This window comes from Aquarana catesbeiana, linkage group LG04, assembly GCF_042186555.1.
Source record: "Aquarana catesbeiana isolate 2022-GZ linkage group LG04, ASM4218655v1, whole genome shotgun sequence".
Lineage (NCBI taxonomy): Eukaryota > Metazoa > Chordata > Amphibia > Anura > Ranidae > Aquarana > Aquarana catesbeiana.
In genome coordinates this window covers 387271603-387294758 of record NC_133327.1, presented here as the reverse complement: position 1 = coordinate 387294758, position 23156 = coordinate 387271603, and the positions used below count along the sequence as shown (strand labels likewise).

The 23156-nt window shown below is 44.4% G+C and overlaps 1 long non-coding RNA gene across 1 annotated transcript in view; it reads left to right on the top strand.

Annotated features, from left to right (window-relative positions):
* The first annotated feature begins 384 nt into the window (after positions 1-384).
* Positions 385-23156, top strand: part of LOC141141524 (uncharacterized) — a 65996-nt gene continuing 43224 nt past the window's right edge. The window contains exons 1-2 of the long non-coding RNA XR_012244116.1: positions 385-545; positions 5361-5475. This is a non-coding gene — a long non-coding RNA (uncharacterized lncRNA). The remainder of the gene's footprint in view (positions 546-5360; positions 5476-23156) is intronic.

Sequence of the window (23156 nt, the reverse complement as noted above, 5' to 3'; positions counted from 1 at the left end):
AATTGTTGCTTTGACAAACATTTGTGCAACTATCATGCGATGTAAAAATTAACATTACAACAGCAAAATCCTTTAATTCCATAGGTCAAGATCTGCTGCTTGAGGCAGTGTCTGGCAGTTAAATGGTTAATTTACTCGGTAGAAAAGGCATGCAGCTATACTGGAGGCTCAACATTTTTTTTTCTGTTTATTCTTTTTTTTCTCAAAGAATAGTACCAGCAAAACAAAAGATCGCACCTAGGAATTCAATAAATGAAACAATGTATGGCAGCTCGGTATTCAGTTCCACCCTACATTTATTTTTATTTACTTTTTTAAACTCAAGCAGTGTAAAAACTCAGATTTGACTTGGTATCAGCCTTTTTCAATCCTTTGTATGACAGAGTGCAGACTGAAAGAGAGAAAAGCAGCACAGTCTATTACAAGTATCATGTGCTAGCAGAGAACATGCTGATATGTATGGGGAGAAAGTAGAGTCTCGTCTCAGAACAAAATGGAAAGCAAAACAGATTTTTTTGGGGGCAGGTATAACAGCTCCCATATATGTAAGTAGCTGTTTGTCTGGAGATAAGCTTTAATGTACAACTATCATTTTGTAGCACCTGGCATCAAAAAACAGGGCATGTGGCCCTAATATTTACCTGCTTTGAGTCATTTTTAAGTTTAGAAATATATCAAACAACAGATTAGTCAAACAGGGTATAGAGTCTAAAGTAGGATCATGGCATGCAGTTAGTAAGTAGGGTTTTCATGTACCTAGTATATACTCTGCACAGTTGCTATACATGATCAATGCTTACATTTGTATGCATTTGGCCAATATACACATTAAAAAAAAGGCATTTTAAAACTTGCATTTTCTATGCTTTTGTACCAAACTTCTATTTGAAGTCTTATTGCATTGCATTATTTAGATGTTAATATATTTTAAGAAATATCTTGTGCATGCTCCATTTACGCTTTATTAACTAGAAATCATTCAGCCGTCCAGGTTTCTTGTTACATGCCACTGCAGTGATCATTGATCTAACCAGTGTGCTGCAAGACTAGCAGTGCAGTAATAGAATATTGATCAAACCACTCTCCATGCTTTCATTTCCCATTGGGTGCCATGTTACAATTATTGATTTTTTCTTTTTACTGAGCTGATTTGTAGGTTTGTAAAATACTGTATATGGAATACATATTAGGAAAGTAAGAGTATGATCATTGGAAAATAGATCATTTGAAGCAATCCATTCAAGAAAAAAATGTTCATACCAAATATTAGGAAGGTAAGGATGCTCCATTCCAAAAGTAAAAAGATTAATTGTACCACTTCATTGGTAATCTAACTGTTACAGAACAGTTTATACACACTAGAGAAAAATAGAATAATTTCACAGATTGCCTGGAATATGACAATAATTATTTAATAATTATACTTTATTCATGATGACAAATATGACCTGGTCTGCAAGTATAAAAAAAAAAGTATATTGTATCCGAACCACACAGTTAAAAATGAATGTATTAAATAAAATTTTGTATGACTGGGATTACTTTTCTGCACCCTAAAGTGTTTAAAGTGATTGTAAACTCTCTAAGAAAAAAAAACCTGTAAGACAAAGGCATAATGAGCTAGTATGCATCGCATACTAGCTCATTAAAAAATACTTACATCAAAATGAAGCTGTTGCAGCGGTCCCCATACACCGCTGTGAGCGGCGACATGGTTCCCGGAGTTATTTCTGGTGTTGTGATTGGCCAGACGCGGCGAAGATGTCATGCACGCAGATGCAACCAGTCACGGCACAGCTACTGAAGAAACAGCACGGGCGAGCCATTTCTTTAGTGCATGCCGATGACGTCAGCACATGCGCCTACAGTGAATATCTCCTAAACAGTGCAAGTTTAGGAGATATTCACGGTACCTACAGGTAAGCCATATTATAGGCTTACCTATAGGTAAAAGTGGTAGTAAAGGGTTTACAATCAATTTAAGCTAAATAGAATATTATCTGCAGATTCACCACTCATCCTACAGCAGTGACTAATCTTAAAACAGGAAGCTCTTCCACAGAGGCAAATTTTCACATTATTGCACAGAGCTGGAAGAAATACACAAGGTCCAGGAAGATTCAAGTAAGAATATGCATGTCTCTTGTATTTAGAAAATATTTGCCTATCCCGAAGTTCAGTTTTAAAGCATAATATGCAAAAAGAGATGAGAAACTTGAGGCTTCGGCACTTAGAAATTGCGGGAACGCCAGCCATTCAAACCACATGCATCAAGGCCATTGTACAACCTAGGCTGGATGGATCAATCAGTGCAGAACTCCTCAGGTTCCATTAAAAAAAACTGAAAGCTGATAGCATAGGGAATAGAAAAGCCCAAAGAATGTTGTGTTTGTTTCCGATTTGTATGTCCTTTATATCTTTGGGCAGTACGTTTAACTGAGCAGTTCTATAAAAACAATACTATCTCATGTTAAATTGTTATGCAAAAGACAAAGGACTTTAATTTGCTGGAAAACCAAAGTGTTTCAAAGTATGTCACAAAGTATGTCACAAAGGTGGCATTAGTCCACATGGTTGAATACTTTGTGAACGTCAAGGGATCTTAAAAACATTAGTTTTAGTTTTAGCCTACTGAATGAAGTTAAGGGCTCTTCTAATATTTTCTTGTGCCTGGAGTGTCATTATAAGCCCCAGCTTTTCAGAACATATCAAGTAAGGCAAGAATAAAGATAATTAAATAAACTTATATCTTTGAGCAAAAGATCCAAATTAATTAATGATATTGATCTACAGCTTATTTTTAGGAGAGTATAGTATTCTGACAGCTGTGATATTATATTGAGCTCTAATATATGCCAGTGTTTTTTGCTAATAAAGAAATAGGTTTATTATGGGAAATTTTGGAAGCACTAGCTGCCTTTTCATCTAATAAATAAGCCATGGAGACTCCAGTTTGCATGCATGATATTTGGAGAGGAGTTAGGCTGTTTTCACACTGAGGCGCTTTACAGGTGCTATATCGCTAAAAACAGCGCTTGCAAAGCGCCTGTAAAGAGCCTCTCCTCTCACTCCAGTGTGAAAGCCTGAGTGCTTTCACACTGGAGTGGTGCTCTGGCAAGACGCTAAAAAAGTCCTGCAAGCCACATCTTTGAGGCGCTGTAGAAATGGTGTATACACTGCTCCTAAAGCACCCCTGCCCATTGAAATCAAGCTGCAGGGGCACTTTGAGGGCGCTTTTAACCCTTTTTTGGCCGTTAGCAGGGGTTAAAAGCACCCCAATAGCGGCCAAAAAGTGCCGCAAAAACTACGGTAAAGCACCACTAAAAATAGCCGCCGACGCTTCCAACGCCCCAGTGTGAAAGTAGCCTTACAGAGACTTTTCTCCATTCCAATATTACTTAGATTAGAAAACATGCTTCTTGTGAAGTAGCGGATACACTAGGTACTTAGAGCTGATCACCTGTTGGTAACCAAGCACATGACATTATCCACTTGCTTACTGGGCACTTCCTGCCCAGGCCAATTTTCATCCTTCAGCACTTTCACACTTTGAATGACAGTCATGCAGCACTGTATCCATTTTAAATTTTTATCATTTTTTTCACACAAATAGAGCTTTCTTTTGGTGGTATTTAATCACCACTGGGTTTTTTATTTTTTGTTAAACAAACAAATTGAAAATATTTTTTTTTTCATATTTTGTTATAAAATTTTTCAAAAAGGTAATTTTTCACCTTCATTAATGGGCACTGATGAGGTGGCACTGATGGGCACTGATAGGCTGCACTGATAGGTTGCACTGATAGGTGACACTGATGGGCACTGATCAGGAGGCACTGATCAGGCTGTACTGATGGGTGGAACTGATGGGCCACTGATGAGGCGGCACTGATGGGCACTGATAGGTGCCACTGATGGGCACTGATAGGTGGCACTGGTGGGCACTGATAGGCAGCACAGAGAGTTGGCACTGATAGGCGAAACTGATGGGCTCTGATAAGTGGCACTGATGGACACTGATAGGTGGCACTGATGGGCACTGATAGGCACTGGTAGGCAGCACTGATAAGTGACACTGATGATGAGGCACTGATGGGCAATGATTGGCAGCACTGATGGGCACTGATAGGTAGCATTGGTGGGCACTGATTAGCAGTACTGATGGGCACTGATAGATGGCACTGGTGGGCACGGATTAGCAGCAACGAAGGGCACTGATTAGCAGCACTGGTTGGCACTAAGGGGACTGATGTCCCTCTAACAGAAGCCGGTTAACAACTTTCTTCTTTTTTTCACGATGACAGCGTGAGGGAAAAAAAAGGCCGATAACCGGCTTCCGTTTACTTCCGCGATCAGCTATCATTGGCTGACAGCTGATCATGTGGTAAAGGGCCCGTTGTGAAAGGCCCTTTACCTCAATCAGTAATCAGCCGAGTCCCAGGGGGGCGCCGGAAGCACAAGAATGGGAGGACGTACATGGACACCCTAACAGTATTTTAAGCCCACGCTGTAGCTGTCTTTCGGCTATAGTGTGGGCACCAAGTGGTTAAAGGATAAATTCACCATTTAACAAAAAATAATAAATGCGTTTTTTTTGCAGGTTTTTTGTTTTGGGAGCCTGTAAAGCAGTGGTCATCGACCCTGTCCTCAGGGCCCACTAACAGGCCAGGTTTTATGTATTACCCTGGGGAGATGCAGACTAGAATACTGCAATCACTGATATCACCTGTGATGTATTTCCGTTATCTTGCAAACCTGGCCTGTTAGTGGTCCCTGAGGACAGGGTTGATGACCACTGCTGTAAAGCATTGCACCAGCAATCAGCAGACCGCTGATGCCATGCAGGTCTGCTGCAGACAGTCAGCGTTTCTGTTTGCTTGTACCTCTTACAAGCAAGCAGATACTTACTGACAGGAAGAATTTATGAACTACCACGGCGCTTAACAGCGCCGTGGTAGTTCATTGAAAACTACAAGCCAACAGCCACAAAGGCAACAAAAAAGTAAAAATCACCACTGCAATAGCCACATACTGAAACAGAGGATCACCAAATACATGGAATTATCCCCACTCCTTAATCCCTATACCTCCTGATTACATCAGGTGTGGTCTCTTTGAAGGAAAAGCATTTGGAAAAAAGTTGAGGATGGCAGATCCTCACAGTAACCTTCTATAGAGACACCAGGATTAAAGGAAAAATAAATACTTTATTCAAAACAATGTAGCAAAAAGTAACATTAAGATAAATATACCACACTACCACCAGTGCAAAAGATAAAAAAGACAACATTATCAATGTGGATACATGGAGCTGTTAGCAGCACACCGCAATCATGCATGTCTTTCATTCACACCACCAGGATATGTCTCTTGGATCGGGGAATGAACGGGCAGATCAGGTGTCAGGTGCCAGTAGGTCCACTCAATGAACACAGGAGGAGGTATAAGAAAACCATCATTGCCAAACCTTGAAAGGTAAGATCTTTACTCACTGTTGGTGAAATGGCACATTTGCTTTCACTGTGTCTGTCAGTCCCATATTAATGCAGATAGTTCAGGCAAATAAACAGTTTGTTGTTTCCCAGCTAGTGTAGATCCATATCTAACGGCTATAATATCAGCACGGGTGTCTGTATAAGCAGCTCTCCGACCACGGAGATTATGTCACACTGACATGTTTCGCCCGCCAATGAGCGCAAGCTTCTTCAGAGCAAGAAGGGGCTGGGGGAGGGTGCCTTAAATACCCATTCATATAATGTTGTACTTGCGTATGACATCCAGATGTCCTCAGCACACACTCCTCAAATGAACACTCATCACATCTGTAACATACAGACACAGTATTTCCTGAAATAAAAAAAATAAATTGACTATCCACTTTGTAATTGTGTGTATATATATATATATATATATATATATATATATATATATATATATATATATATATATATATATATAAAAGGACACACAACTATACCAAAAAATAATATACACATATATAATATAGTGCAAATGGATCAAATGTACTAGGGGACAATGATCAAACAGATAGAAAGAACCATTCCTCGATGTACCCCGGCCATAGTCTTCTGTGGCTGGAGGTACATCGATGATGTCCTCATGGTATGGGATGGGACTGATGTTCAGCTGTCCCTATTTATGGAAGAACTCAATACTAAAAACAGGAACATCTATCTAACCTTCCCATGCCATACCAGTACGCTGTCCTTCCTTGATTTACAGGTTCCTTTGAAGGAGAATAAACTTGATACTAAAACCTTTTGAAAAAAGACAGCCTCAAACACTTTGCTTCAGGCCAAAAGCCATCATCCCCCCCTCCCTGATCAGAGAAATACCTGTTGGGCAGTTTCTTCGTATTAGACGTAACTGCTCTACAAATGACAATTTCCGTCAGGGATCTCAGGAGATGTATACAAGGTTCAGGGAGAGGGGATACTCTCATCAATGTATTAGGAAGGCCAGAAAAAGGGCATTTTCTTGTGATTGATTGGAGCTTCTCCAAACGACACAGGCACAGGACCAGAAGCAGACATACATCAATTCACCAGAAAGAATGATCAGTGGAACCAGGTGAAAACTATTTTGAACCAACATTGGCATGTGCTTACCAAATCACCACGCTTGGGTGAGATTGTGGGCCCATACCCTCTGGTGGTAGCTAAACGTGCCAAAAATCTGAAAGATAGCTTGGTCCATTCAGAGTTAAGATGGACACAGACTACTAATTGGCTTACTGAACTTCCGCCATTGTGTGGAATGTATCCATGTGGTCAATGTGCTATCTGTGGTTATGTAGATAGGATGAATGTTTTCGCCAGTTCGGCTGGGGAAAAACTATTTAAGATCCGTGATTTTTTAAATTGATCTACTACATGAGTGGTTTATATGCTCACTTGCCCGTGTGGAGAGGCCCATATCGGCAAGACTATGTGTCAGGAGGCACAGGCCGCCTCCGTCCGCCGGGATCCAGGGCGCATGCACGGTGGACTCGCACTACGCCGTACACCCGTTCGCGGCCCGATGGTGCGGCGCGCGCAGGTGCACGGCGGTCCCCGTGTGCGCGCCGTGGCCGTGTGGGTGCCCGGCAGCACGTCACGCTGACGCGCTCGCCAGAGGGCTACATCTGACGGCTCCAGCACCCAGTCGGGTTGCTGGTTTGTCGTCAGCTGTGCCCTGTTCCCTGTACCTGCTGTTGTCCCTATTATACTTAGTGAACCTGTGCTGAACCTCTGCCTGATAAATGGACTATACTCTGCCTGCCTGATACCCCTGACCTCTGCCTGATAAACGGATACTCTGCCTGCCTGATACCCCTGACCTCTGCTTGATAAACGGATACTCTGCCTGCCTGATACCCCTGACCTCTGCTTGATAAACGGATACTCTGCCTGCCTGATACCCCTGACCTCTGCTTGATTAACGGACTTTGCCCTGCCTGATATCCCGGTTCTGACCTCTGCCTGATTAACGGACTCTGCTCTGCCTGATACCCCGGTTCTGACCTCTGCCTGAATTACGGACTCTGCCCTGCCTGAAACCCCGGTTCGGATCTAACTTCTTGTATTTGCAGTTTCTCAGTACCCAACGGCTACCCGGACCTCCCTCCGGCCTTTCGGGAATCCTGCTACTACCGGAAGCCCTTGCCTCCGCGTGCCCCCAACTCCCTGTATCACTTCCAGGGGTTCGGGTGCGCGTGGTCGTAAGGGCGAGCCGCTCTCGGCATCTTGGCCTCGGTGAGTATAGTCTTGACAGTACAAACCAGCCAGATGTCCGAGGCCGACAGAGCGCGCTCTCCTTTGGAGATCCTGTGTCAGCAGGTTTCCACTCTGGCCGACTCCGTTCAGGAACTACAGGAGGGGTATACTCAGATTGACAACCGCCTCCAACAAATTACTGGGGTACTCCCTCCTGCCGCTGCAGCTCCCGCACCCAGCAGTGAAGGTCCGCTTCCTCAGGCCACCACCAAACCTACAGTTGTCATGGCGCTTCCTGAACCTAGGGTCCCTACACCTGAACGGTTCTCAGGGGACCGTAAAAAATTCAGGGCTTTTAAGAACGCATGCTCTCTCTACTTTGCCCTTCAGCCCCAGACGTTGGCATCGGAGATCGTCAAGGTAGGATTCGCAATCTCACTACTGTCAGAAGAACCTCAGGCCTGGGCCCAAGGCTTAATGGAACAGGGAAGTCCTGCGTTAAACTCCATAGATACCTTCTTCGAGAGTATGTCCAAACTCTATGATGACCTACAGCGGATGGCCACAGCTGAAGCCATCTTACACCACCTGTCCCAAGGGAAGAGACCAATTGAAGACTATACGGTAGAATTCCGTAAATGGGCGGCCGACACAAATTGGAACGAGCCGGCTCTGCGCTACCAGTACCGTCAAGGCTTGTCCGAACTCCTCAAGGATGAACTAGCCAGAATGGAGACTCCTGATTCCTTGGAAGAGTTAATTCAGGCAGCTACAAAATTGGACAGGCGCCTGCGGGAACGTCGCTCGGAGCGGTTCCAGGGTCCACGCCCTACGTGGACGCCATTCAGAGCCTCACTCATGCCGTCACCATCTCCTACAACACCTCCCGAGGCCGAGCCCATGCAGCTTGGCCTGGTCCGAGCTCCACTAACCTCAGAAGAGAGGCAACGCAGACGGCAGTCCAACTTGTGTCTCTATTGCGGGGGAGCTGGACACTTCCTGCGCAGCTGTCCAATAAGGCCCAGTAAGTTTCTTCAGCCAAAATTGATGAATTTCCAAGACAATAATGCTCCAAAATCTTACGTGATGTTGTTTGTTTCTCTGCAGCTACCGGAAGGGGAGTCTCACCTACCCGCCATCATTGATTCGGGAGCTTGTAGCTGCTTCATGGATGCAGCCCTGGCCCGCAGCCTACGTATTCCCTTGCAAACGAAAGCTCAAGGTCTACAAGTGCATCTGGCTGACGGGTCTCTTCCTAGTTCGGGCCCAATCACCCAGGAGACTCGGCCTATTCTAGTAACCACTGACTCCGGGCATCAAGAGCTCCTACGGCTTGACCTCATTCACTCTCCCATTTTTCCAGTCATCTTAGGCCTGCCCTGGTTACAGGCTCATGATCCACAGATCCAATGGAGCACTAAGGCGGTATCCTTCTCCTGTCCGTATTGCTCTGAGCATTGCCTCCCTTCGATTCCAAAAGTTTGTGCTACGGTTACTGTTCCGTCAGACAAGCTCCAGCAGATTCCCCCCGAATATCTTGAGTTCCAAGAGGTCTTCAATAAACAGATGGCCGACCGCCTACCACCTCATCGGCCTTATGACTGTCCGATCGATCTGCTGCCGGGATCAGTGATTCCGTTCGGTCGTATTTTTCCCCTCTCAGAGACTGAACTGGAGGCTCTCAAACAATACATCAATGAGAACCTAGAAAAAGGTTTTATACGTCCCTCGTCCTCACCTGCCGGAGCAGGGATATTCTTTGTCGGGAAGAAGGATGGATCCCTTAGACCATGTGTGGACTACCGGCAGCTTAATAATATCACCATCAAGAACAGGTATCCACTGCCGCTTATCCCGGAGCTTTTCCAACGATTCAGATCCGCCAAGGTCTTTTCCAAATTAGACCTCCGGGGTGCCTATAACCTTGTTAGAATCAGAGCCGGGGATGAATGGAAGACGGCCTTCAGGTCCAGGTTTGGATACTTCGAGTACTTGGTGATGCCATTCAGGCTGTGTAATGCTCCAGCCACTTTTCAGCACTTAGTCAATGATATATTCCCGAGAATACCTGGATGACTTCCTTGTTGTCTATCTAGACGATATACTCATTTTTTCCTCCACGATTGAGCTACACAAGGGGCACGTCAAAAAGGTCCTTACCATATTGAAGCAGCACAAGCTTTATTTGAAAGTGGAGAAGTGCGAATTCGAGAGATCAGTGGTACAATTCCTGGGGTTCATCATATCAGCAGACGGGATCGCAATGGATCCCCAAAAGATACAAGCCATTCAGGAGTGGCAAGCTCCGTCCGATAAAAAAGGGGTCCAACGGTTCATAGGATTCGCCAACTTTTACCGGAAATTCATTATCGGATTCTCGGCCATAGTGGCACCCATCACCCAGCTAACCCGCCAGCACGGTTCCTTCCGGTGGTCCGAGGCCGCACAAGTGGCCTTTCTAAAATTGAAAACCCTGTTTAGTTCTGCTCCAATTCTTCGCCACCCCGATCCTTCTCAGCCATTTGTACTGGAGGTGGACGCCTCGGAAATTGCAACAGGAGCAATTCTTTCCCAAAGACAAGGGCCCAAAGCCATCCTTCACCCCGTTGCATTTGCATCCCGGAGACTCAGCCCACCGGAATTAAACTACGACGTGGGTGACAGGGAGCTGCTGGCCATAAAATTCGCTCTAGAAGAATGGAGGTATTTGCTTGAAGGCGCATTACACCCAGTGATGATCTTTACAGATCATAAGAACCTTGAGTACTTACGGACAGCAAAGCGGCTAAAACCTAGACAAGCTCGTTGGGCTCTCTTTTTCTCGCGCTTCAACTTTCACATATCCTACAGACCTGGCACAAAGAATGGAAAGGCAGACGCACTCTCGCGGATGTTCTCAGCAGATTCCCAGACTCCAGAACCTAGTACAATCCTCTCTTCTCAAAACTTCCTTGGGATGGCACAGGTGGACTTGATGTCATCCATCAAATCATCGTCTAACTCTTGTATGGAACCAGAGATACAATCCTTGAAAAGAAATGGAAATTTTTTTTGGATCTGTGGGAAAATTTTTGTTCCTCGGGAGACACGGTCACTAACCCTTAAAATGTGCCATGACCATAAACTCGCAGGGCACTTTGGAATAAGGAAGACGTCCGAGCTGGTCTCTCGCTCTTTTTGGTGGCCAGGGTGGAGACGGGATTGCAAGGAATATGTGGCTTCTTGTCCTCTATGCCAGCGGAACAAAGGTCAAAACGCCAAGTCTTGGGGTCTACTAAAACCCCTGCCCATTCCAGAACGGCCACGGTCTGACGTATCCATGGATTTCATAGTGGACTTGCCCGCCTCGGGGGGTTTTACCACCATTTTTGTCGTGGTCGACCGTCTCTCCAAGATGGCCCATTTTCTGCCCATGAAGGGCACTCCTTCGGCCTTGGAGACGGCCAATATTTTTCTGAAGGAAATCATCAGGCTCCATGGTGTACCAAAGAGTATTGTGTCAGACAGGGGTGTACAATTTACGTCCAAATTCTGGAGGGAGCTCTGCAAAGCCCTAGATATCAAGGTCTGCCTCTCATCAGCTTACCACCCTCAGAGCAATGGCCAAACGGAGAGGACGAACCAGACCCTAGAGCAATACCTGCGGTGTTTCTGCTCAGGATCCCAAGATGATTGGGCAAGTCTTCTACCATACGCGGAGTTCGCTTATAACAATTCCGTCCACGCTACTACCAACCAAACGCCTTTCTGGGCAAATTGCGGATTCCACCCCACGTTTCTGTCCAACGATGTTCCTGAGATAGCAGTCCCTGCAGTGCATGACAGAATAACCTCTTTACAAGTTAATTTCCAGAGGATTCAAGACATGTTGCAAAAAGCCCAAGCGGATTACAAGGAACAGTATGACCGGGGCAGGAGGGAGAACCCAACCTTTAATATAGGAGAGGAGGTCTGGTTGTCCACCACCAACCTTAAACTATCCGTGCCTTCTCGGAAACTGGGGCCCAAGTTCATTGGTCCTTTTCCCATCAAGAGGATTATCAACCCTGTGGCTATGGAGTTAGCGTTACCAAGAACGTATAGGATCCATCCTGTCTTCCATGTGTCCTTGCTGAAGCCCGTGGTGGACAGCACTTTTCCAGAAAGAGGAGAACTTCCTACTCCACCAATTAGGGTGGATGGGGAGAATGAGTTCGAGGTGGAGTCCATCCTTAATTGTAGGAAGAAGGGCAGACAACTGCAGTATTTGATCCAGTGGAAGGGATACCCACCTGAGGACAATTCTTGGGAACCCGCAAAGAATCTGCATGCACCACGCTTAATTCAAGCTTTCCATCGAGACCATCCGGAATTGATGTCCAGCCTGGGCGTCCAGTGTCCGCCCTTAGGAGGGGGGCACTGTCAGGAGGCACAGGCCGCCTCCGTCCGCCGGGCTCCAGGGCGCATGCGCGGTGGACTCGCACTACGCCGTACACCCGTTCGCGGCCCGATGGAGGGCTACATCTGACGGCTCCAGCACCCAGTCGGGTTGCTGGTTTGTCGTCAGCTGTGCCCTGTTCCCTGTACCTGCAGTTGTTCCTATTATACTTAGTGAACCTGTGCTGAACCTCTGCCTGATAAACGCACTATACTCTGCCTGCCTGATACCCCTGTCCTCTGCCTGATAAACGGACTATACTCTGCCTGCCTGATACCCCTGACCTCTGCCTGATAAACGGACTATACTCTGCCTGCCTGATACCCCTGACCTCTGCCTGATAAATGAACTATACTCTGCCTGCCTGATACCCCTGACCTCTGCCTGATAAACGGATACTCTGCCTGCCTGATACCCCAGACCTCTGCTTGATAAACGAATACTCTGCCTGCCTGATACCCCTGACCTCTGCTTGATTAACGGACTTTGCCCTGCCTGATATCCCGGTTCTGACCTCTGCCTGATTAACGGACTCTGCTCTGCCTGATACCCCGGTTCTGACCTCTGCCTGAATTACGGACTCTGCCCTGCCTGAAACCCCGGTTCGGATCTAACTTCTTGTCTTTACAGTTTCTCAGTAACCAACGGCTACCCGGACCTCCCTCCGGCCTTTCGGGAATCCTGCTACTACCGGAAGCCCGTGCCTCCACGTGCCCCCAACTCCCTGTATCACTTCCAGGGGTTCGGGTGCGCGTGGTCGTAAGGGCGAGCCGCTCTCGGCATCTTGGCCTCGGTGAGTATAGTCTTGACACTATGCGTTAAAAATAGGAAAACACATTGGCAGTATTAGAAAGAAGGACAATTAGAAAATACTCTATCTATATGCTACAGATGTATCTCACCGACAGTGAGTAAAGATCTTACCTTTCAAGGTTTGGCAATGATGGTTTTCTTATATCTCCTCCTGTCTTCATTGAGTGGACCTACTGACACCTGACACCTGATCTGCCCGTACATTCCCCAATCCAAGAGACAGTTGAGTTTCTCTGGGGAGGATTTCATTGTTTGTATCATCTACCTGAGTGCAGTTCCAGCCTTTTCATTGCACAATTACATCGCTGATCCTGCAACAGTGATCCATCCAGGCTTTCATTTTCTGTGACACCCACCTTGACAGGCATTTCCTGTCCTTGGGGTGACCATTTAATGACAGATCCATGAACAGCAACCTATACACAGTTTTTCAGCAGTGATAACCTATTTGCAATCTTCACTGTGCAATCTGTGCTTTACATCGTTCAGCTCAATTGAAATTCAATCCCCATCCTGGTGAAATACATGCATGATTCAGGTGTGCTGCTAGCAGCTCCATATATCCACATTGACAATGTTGTCTTTTTTATCTTTTGCACTGGTGGTAGTGTGGTATTTTTATCTTAATGTTACTTTTTACTACATTGTTTTTGAGTATTTATTTTTCCTTTAACCCTGGTGTCTCTATAGAAGGCTACTGTGAGGATCTGCCATCCTCAACTTTTTTCTGCTGGGACTCATAGTTTCCAATTCACAGAGGACTGTGAATGAGTGATGCGGGTGGGCGGAGCCCCGCACGGCCCTGAACGTTTTTTTTCAAGATGCCTGTCCACTGTCACTGGGGAGGGGGGGAGAGGGGAAATGGCTGCAGCTGCTGGAACATGTAATACGGGTGGAACATGTAACTTATTCTTTAAGTCTTACTGTTGCACAGTAAGGTTAGATAGGCTCGTGCCTGTGTGCTATCTCCAAAGCTCCAGTGTCAAATGTTACTAGTCTTTTTAGGGGTACAGTTAGCTTATAAGTTATTTAGTGTAGTGCTGGTAGATTTTCAATCTACTGCTTATAGGTAAATTTAGTGGGCTATCTGTTTATACATAGTCAGATTTGCCTCTGTTCCAGCTTGGCTGAGTTGCATATAGTTTCACACTGTGCCTGTGGTTGTCATTGTCACCATGGGAAAGGTAACACGCTGAAGTGTATGAGTGCTCCTCTGTCCCAGAGATAACTCGGTGAAGGTGGTCCTCCGAGTTGCATTCTGGGAGAGGGTATTTATGGGACAGATGCCATGTTTTAGGGTTCGTTTCGTTCCACCTGCTGGCCCTCCAGGCCGACAGGTATGTGCTAGGAGTACTACCTGGTGGTCCTCCGTCCAGGTGACCCACGTTGCTGCAGTGTGTGGGTGGGCCTAGAAGCCTGTCTGGGGCCTACCACAGCAGCAAAGGAATGGTCCTGGGCTGTCTGTCCTAGATGGAAGAAGCTGGACAACTGAGAAGATCCCGGGGGGGACCTGTCATGGAAGGATCATGCAGAGTGCTGGTCTGGAGAGGGGCCTGGTGACTCAGTTGGAGGACGCATCCTAAAGTAATCCTACCACATAGTACTGCCGGGTTGGCTTAAAGGTTCTAGTGCTATTGTTGCTGTTCATCGTAAACCATTACATCCTGTGGCAGAGGATCGTACGGGTTTTGTTCCAATCAAGTCTGTGGCAGAGACTTTTGTTCGTGCTGCGTACTGGCTGCTAGGTTAGTGAGAGAAACTGATAAGAAATATGCAAAGAATTACAGGTGATATCGACATTTGCCTTGTTCCTTATATGCTCTTTTTCTAGCTAAAATGGCGCTGACTTATTGTTTATGCAACCTGCTTTGTTCCGACCAACACCTACAACAATATTTAAAGAACTAGCAAAAGTTTACCACAATAGGAAGTATTGTGAAAGACACGCTGGATTTGACAATAAAGCTGACAATGCACCATAAGTCACCAGTGTGCCTTAGCCAATGGCAGCTTGCCAAATACTGCTATAAAATAGCATGTGTAAAGGGTTCCTGTATGACTCTGCACGGAACTCCTTGCTGTGAGAGTTCATCCATATGTATCGATACATTTGTAATAAATCTGTCTTCTAATCAACATGACCAGAGTTGACTGATCAGTGAGAGAATGGAATTTTACAGACATTATGGTCCTTTGAGCCGGAAGTAAGGATTAGGCGGTGGATCGAATGGTTCCGTCCAAAATATCGGTGAGTATCAGACTCCCTCTCGCCGAAACCTAGGTCCTCCCACCTAAGTTAAGTGGTAAAAAGAGGCTGGTCGGCTCTGGGATCCACACCTGACTTCTACTCCTGGACTTCTGATCCAGTCCTCCGGGTCTGTGAAAGGTAAGACAGATCTTTTCTTTTCTCTTCTTTTCTCTTCTACTCGAGGTGATTTGGGTTTTTATTGAGTATGCCGACACTGTAGTTGATTGTATAAGATCTAGGTGACACAGGGGCCGAAGACAGAGGGACTTGGAGACGTTGCCTATGGTATATAGACGTAGCCCGCTGTCTGAGACAGATTACAAAAAATGTAAGGTACCGAAAGATGATAGATGATAGATGGTTGATAATTGTTGTGAATAGTGACTACAAGTAATCTGGATAGATTACAGAGAGTTACAGTGGCCATTTCAGGTTTTCTTTCTAACTGAGTGGTGGTTGGGACAAAAGAGGAAGTGAATGTACGAGCAGGAATCAATCTAACTTGATCAGAAACACTTCCCCCATAGATCGATTGTTTTTCTCTTTTTCTCTCGAGAGCAATATTTCCTGCACTGTTCCTTTTGCTGCATTTGTTAAATCATGAGACTAACTCTCGCTCTTTCTTCCTCATGTTTAACCTTACTGCTAACTTTATGTGTGGGGAGTCTTGATATTTTTGCTTTTCTTATATTCTTATTGTTACCGTGATCCAAGGGTTGCTAGTCTGGTGGTTTACAGGTTGATAAAAGCCCCACTTTATGATCTGTCTGGCTGCAAACTTGTGATTAACAAAAAAAAAACTGGACTCGCCCACTCCTCCCCAGCCCCCTCACAGACACCTAAGTGCACTTCCTCTTTTGTATGTGTGTGTGTGCAAAAAAAAAAAATTTCTGATCAGAAGACTAATAATACTGTTCGTTTTGACCAACTGTACTTTGTAGTAAATAATATATATATATATATATATATATATATATATATATATATATATATATATATATATATATATATATATATATATATATATATATATATTTGTTTCCTGTTTGGAGAGTTTGGACTTTGTTTGCTGTTTTATATGGATTTTGGCAAAGTTTGAGAGTAGAATTACCAGTCTTGTATTCTAAACTCAAGGAAAAAAAAACAGAGACATGGGGAATAGTTTCTGTAAAAGAATGTCTTGTGCCTTATGCTGCTGTTGTGTTCCTAATGTGCCATTAGAAGGAGATAAGAAATGTATGCATAGCAAATAACCAAAGTCTGTTAAATATTGTGCTAAGTGGGAAAGGAAGTTGGGATTCAATAATAAACTAACTGTGAAAGGTTGTCAGGAGTTGGTGGATAAGCTTAAATTGTTAGGACCCAAAGATAAAAATAAATAAATACATAAATGAAAAAAAGAAGTATGGATTAGAAATGGCAGAATACTGCTTGGAGCACGATAGAATTAGAGTAGAAGGAAGGAGAACAAAAGAGAAATGCCAAGCCCAACTGCCCCTAGTGGGCAAAGAGGTAGACAAAATGGTCAGCCCCTAACTATGACTGTTTTTAGACCATGGACTGAGAGTGACGTGCAGAAGGCTACCGAGCATATTAAATATCCTAAGTTTGGGGCCCCAGAAATCATTGAAAATATGGAAGGTCTCTGGAACAGTTATAGGCTAAACGGGGTCAAAGTAGAAAGGGCCTTAAAGCGGGGTTCCACCCATATTTTGAACAATATCTGTATGTATTCTCTTCCTTGCCTAGATGCTGACATGCCGTTTAAAAAAATTTAAATCGCCGCAATTACCTTTTATTTTTCTATTCTTCTTTGCACTTCCTGGTTCTCCTCCCGTGGGAGTAGGCATGTTACTAGCCGATCCCAGACTCCTGGAAGCTAGTCTCAGGCTTCCCAGGATGCCACTGAGCATGTGCGGGAACGAGAGGTGAATGCTGGGAGCACAGCATTCACCACATCCAGGAAATAAATGCTTGTGGGCTTCAAATGCCCACAATGAAGATGGAAACCGCCTGCAGTGAATAATATAAGTCATTCTTTCTGACGAAATCTGACACAGGCGGACATATTACACACAATATGTGAGTATGTAATGCTGAGAAGAAAAGTTTGTGAATGAACTCAAAAAAAAAAAAAACGATAGATAGGTGGACCCCCGCTTTAAGAAGGGTTCTAGGATCAGATTGGGCATCAGTAAAGGGAAATTGGGACCCCTGTGTAGCCAAAGTGCCCCCTCGACAAAGAGGGGAACCACTGGCCCTTGATAGCCAAGATTTGACAGACAGATTGACTGCCTTCTATCGGAGATGCAATAATGAACTGACTGGCAAAAGATTAATATGACTGTACAGGAAGACAAGGAAAGTGTCAGTGATTATCTAAATAAACTACGAGAAGTTTTTAAAGTGTTCTCTGGGCGCCCCGAAGCTGAGGATGTGAATAGTGCATATCAACAACAGCTAAAGATAGCTTTTGTTAATGGATTAAAACAGGATCATAAGGATTACATTGTTAAAAACATGGTTACTTACCAAACTGCATCAGTTTTAGATGTTTTGCAATATGTTAAGCATTCTGAGAAGTATTTGAAAGCGATGGAAAAAAAAATGTGAAAGTAAAGCTTTTTGTGCAAGGTGATGAAGGAGATACCCCCTTAAGCCCCTGCAATACCCCTCTTTTTCCTGTTAAGAAGGCTCCGCCTTCCACAGGCTGGAGAATGGTACAGGATTTACAAGCTGTTAACCAGGCAGTTATACCAAGGGCATAAGGTAAAAAAAAACTAAACTCCAGTTGTGGAAACAGCAGGTCAAATATTAAGGGTATAATATCTCAAAAGAAGGTCAACACCTGGATGAGGAGAGAATTTGAGTCCTCCTCCAGGTGCTGAAGCCAGAAACAAAGAAATAAATGATGTCTTTTTTGGGCATGACAAATTTTTGTAGAGCTTGGATCCCCGGGTATTCAATACTGACCTAAAACAAGTCCTTTCTAGCTCATCAATACTAGCCTTACAAAACTATGACAATACTTTTGACACAACCTCACTTAACAATACAGAGATGTACTACATTAAACCCATCCACACTAATACCACTTCCTACTGATGGTCATAAACATGACTGTACTGCTGTACTGCTGAAAAGGTACTGCCATGAAGCGTGTACTGCTGTACTGCTGAAAAGGTACTGCCATGAAGCGTTTAGAAAGATGTACCGTTATCTAACCCTGACATGACACTTTTTGTTGATGGCTCCAGTACGAAAAATCCAGATGGCACAAGTGTAACTGGATATGCAGGAGTGACACATGACAGAACAGGAAATCATAGAGATAGATCATACAGTCCTTACTGATATACAGCAGAATGTATCCCCTTTGGAGAAACAATATTGGAAAACAAAAGGTTGCACAATAATAGATAACACATCACCTGAAGGAAAGCTGGAATTGCCAAAATCCTTATTTAGGTATGCAGCAGTATTGACACATGGAGTAACTCATGTGTCAAACAAGGATGACTGAGATGTCAAATAAGGTATGTACAGCCTATGGCTTCACTAACTACTAAAAAAAACTTTTTGCTCTCAATGGATTATATGTGCAAGAGACAATGCTCAGGGAGGCATAAGACCACAGAAAGGGAAGTTCCCCACACCGCAATATTCATTCCAACACATTTGCATGGATTTTATTGAATTAGACAAATGTGAAAAGGAAGAAATATTGTTTGGAAATCATTGATGCATTGACCAAATGAGTAGAGATATTCCAGGAAGTGCTGACGCCTTAACAGTATCCAAAGCCTTACTAAAAGATATCACGATTTGGGATACCAGAGAAGATTTATAGTGATAATGGTCCACATTTTGAAAATCAGACCATAAAACACCTAACAGAAGTGATGGGTATAGAAGTAAAGAATCACTGTGCATATCACCCTCAGTCAGCAGGGCTCGTAGAAAGACATAATGGGATATAAAAGAGCAAGCTAAAAAAGGCTATGGAGGAGACAGGGAAAAATTGGATGTACTGTCTCCCACTAGCTATTTTAAGCATGCACATCACCCCCACTAAAGAGGGGCTGAGTCCATTTGAAATGATGTATGGTAGACCTCATAAAAGACCTTTATTACCAAATGAAACCCACACAGAGGAAGGGGAGAGAACCTTAGCAGAATATTAAGGTTATTAAAACAGAAACAAAGTAACCAAGAGTGTTCCATTCCAGAAGGAGAGCCCATAGGAGAAGACAAAGTACAAATCAGAGACTGGGTCCTCATCAAGGTGATCAGAAAGAAGCATTGACACTCCCCTAAGTGGGACGGGCCATATCAAGTACTGCAGTAAGAATTGCTGAAAGGACTATCTGGATTCACCAATCACACTGTAAAAAGGTAAACATAGGCAGAGTAGGGACAGAAAGATTGAAGGAGGGGGAAAGTCCAACTACAAAGGGAGGCAGATAAAAGGTCTGCTTGTCTCAACCTTGGTGAAGAAAAGGCCCTATTTAGGCCCCCCTCACTTCACATAGGATGGTAGGGATTTTGTTCCTCGTGGGAGCATTGGTGACTCTAGGAGAGGCCTCTATATGTGGAGGTAGGAGACACGGGAGGATAGTGGAACCAATCAATTGGGAAGAGACAGGAAAAGCATTGAACCTCACCTTTGTTGAAGGACCACCAGTACTATACAGGTGGATTTCTGCCAGATGACAGATTGTGGAGATAAGGTAGAAGCAAGCAAGTTAACCTGGGCAGACAAATACTTGTGCTACCTGGCTGGAACTACCGGGTGTACTACTTGGGATTCAGTCATGTGGACAACTGCAGCCCAGGATTGGGGATATGAGATCCCAGCAGCAGGAGATTTAAAGAATAGATTAACCATATCTAAAAGCAGCCCACTCTCCCTGTACAGAACCAAAGAATTGCAATATATTATTGATTTCCCTGAAGGACCCCAAACTAGAAGATCAGAGGTTATACCATGTAGGAGCTTGGATATCAGGAACTGACCCTTTGGGAAAATTCTTCCTTGAAGTCAAACCAAAGAATGAGACAAATAAGAAGAAAGAATTAGATAATGAGGACCGACTTACAGTAGAGGTATTAGGACCCACAGCGAGATTCACCAATCTCATAGTGGAAGAAGCTATAACATTAGAAACAGGATACCAGGATTAGAATGAATGGCTTGAATGGTTAATCTATACTGCTAACATCCTTAAAAAAAAAGAACTGCTTGGTCTGTGCAGGGGCCAGACCCCAGCTGGCTACAGTGCCTTTTCCCTTAAATAACAATACAGATCCAGATGGTTTAGGGTGTATGCTAAAGCTATATCAAAAAACATACAAACCTGACACCAACACTCCCTGTCACACGTTAAGTTTGTTGTTTCCCCAGGTTCAGAAACTTCAGATACCCCCTGCTCTCACGGAATACCCTGACAACTTTACTTGTTTTGCACTTCCGGGGAATGAGAGTGGCACAGATTTGGGGTCTTTATTGGTTGACTACTGCATGGATAGGATTAACAACATTGTAAAAGGAGAGGGTGACGACTGGGTTGAGCATGACACCCAGAGGGCAGACGTCTGATGGTTATGTGGAGATAAGAGGCTCAGAGCGAGAATCCCAGCCAATTCCCGAGGGGATTGTACCTTGGTACAGCTGGCAATGCCTCTGCGCTTACTGTCAGAGTCCCCTTGGAAGAAGGGTCACCGAAGGAGCAGAAGGGACACCTCTCCTGCAGGGTATTTTGACCCCCAGATCTACATAGATGAGATTGGGGTTCCGCGTGAAGTGCCAAGCAAGTTTAAGGCTAGGAACCAAGTGGCAGCTGGATTTGAGTCTCTTCTCTGGTGGGTGACAGTAAACAAAAATGTTGACTGGATTAACTATATATACTATAACCAACAAAGGTTTGTAAACTACACCAGGGATGCAGTTAAGGGATTGGCAGAGCAATTAGCCCCTACCTCTCTGACGGCATGGCAGAATAGGATGGCATTAGATATGGTCCTAGCAGAAAGAGGAGGGGTCTGTAAAATGTTTGGTGGTATGTGTTGCACCTTTATTTTTAACATTACAGCTCCTGGAGGAACCGTGACTAGAGCCCTCGAAGGATTGACAGCTTTATCGAATGAATTAGCGAAAAACTCGGGTATTAATGATCCATTCACAAATTGGCTTGAAGGTTGGTTTGGGAAATGGACTGGACTTGCCACCTCATGTTTGATCTCTATTGCCGTGGTTTTAGCCATCTTAGTCATTTGTGGATGTTGTTGTATTCCCTGTATCTGAGGACTCTCTCAAAGATTATTTGAGACAGCCATGACCAGGATAATGTACCACACAGTTCCCCAAGGAGAAGATATCTATGAAGATGCGAGTACTCCTCTCAATGAAGTAAGGTCTGAAAACCCAGTTGTGGAACGGACCTGCACTGAAGTAATAAATTGAGAAAGCAAATATAGATATCAGAGGAGGGAATGATAAGAAATATGCAAAGAATTACAGGTGATATCGACATTTGCCTTGTTCCTTATATGCTCTTTTTCTAGCTAAAATGGCGCTAACTTATTGTTTATGCAACCTGCTTAGTATCCAACCAAACCTACAACAATATTTAAAGAACTAGCAAAAGTTTACCATAATAGAAAATATTGTGAAAGACACGCTGGATTTGACAATAAATCTGACAATGCACCATGAGTCACCAGTGTGCCTTAGCCAATGGCAGCTTGCCAAATACTGCTATAAAATAGCATTCGTAAAGGGTTCCTGTATGACTCTACACAGAACTCCTTGCTGTGAGAGTTCATCCCTATGTGTCGATACATTTGTAATAAATCTGTCTTCTAATCAACATGACCGGAGTTGACTGATCAGTGGGAGAATGGAATTTTACAGACAGAAACCTATCCAGGTGGGCAAAGATTCAACTCTAAAGAGAGAGTACATTCATCTACAAGCTTTCAATTCCTAATACTACACTAAGAAAAGGTATTTGAGCTTCCCTGCAACTCTTCTTCTACCTCTTTCCTGCTACTTCCTTCAATTTACGTTTATTAAAGCATTGGAAAACATACTCACGTGTCCGGTGCCTACAGTGTCTGGTATTAAACTCAACGGGACCCTAGACCCGGTTCTGGTGAAATAGAGGTAACGAAGGTGATGGTAACAGCCCGCTTTAAACCAGCAGCTCCACCGAGAGTTATTGCTACATGTGGGGGCTCGTCCGGGATTGTTAGCCGTCAACCTCCCGCAACCCTGAGAAGTATTTCACTGGGAGTTTACATTGGAATATGTTTCTGGACTTTGTCAATTTTTGGAGAGAAGGAGGGGTTAAAGTGCAGGACTTTATTTCTGACTGCGTAGGCTGTGGGTGAGAAGTAAAAGCCTGGGAGCTACGTGATCAGAAGAACAAGTGGGAGGAGCCTAACTTACTTGTTGCCGCGTGGGACGCATGTGTGTGTGTTTGGCGCTAGAGGAGAAGAGAGGCCTCGTGATCGTGCTGAGAAGATCAGAGTACAGCTTTGTCTTCTTTTCCGTTGATACTGCCAACTATGGGACCTAAGATGTTCCCTACAAGTAACGCTGCAGGTGCTATGCTGACCGGAACACTGCTGACAGATACCGGCATTCATCTGAAACCGCAGGGGAGGTTTGTTCTCTACACAGTTGGAGATATTGAAGGACTGGGCATGCTTTGCCACAAATGTGAAGGACTGGCCATACATCTCCGTCCATTTGTTCGTTGTTTGTAGTGCAGAGAATATTTGTTCATAGTGGAGCAACCTATTATGTCGCCCCGTGCTTATCGGGTGGACTGGGCTACAGGTATTGCCACAGTGGAAGCTGCTACCATTGCTGTTGGAGAACAACAGACCGTGATTTCGCCTGTTGCTACCGAGAGTGTTCCTGAGGGAGATACCGCTGTCACTACTTCATCAGCGGACA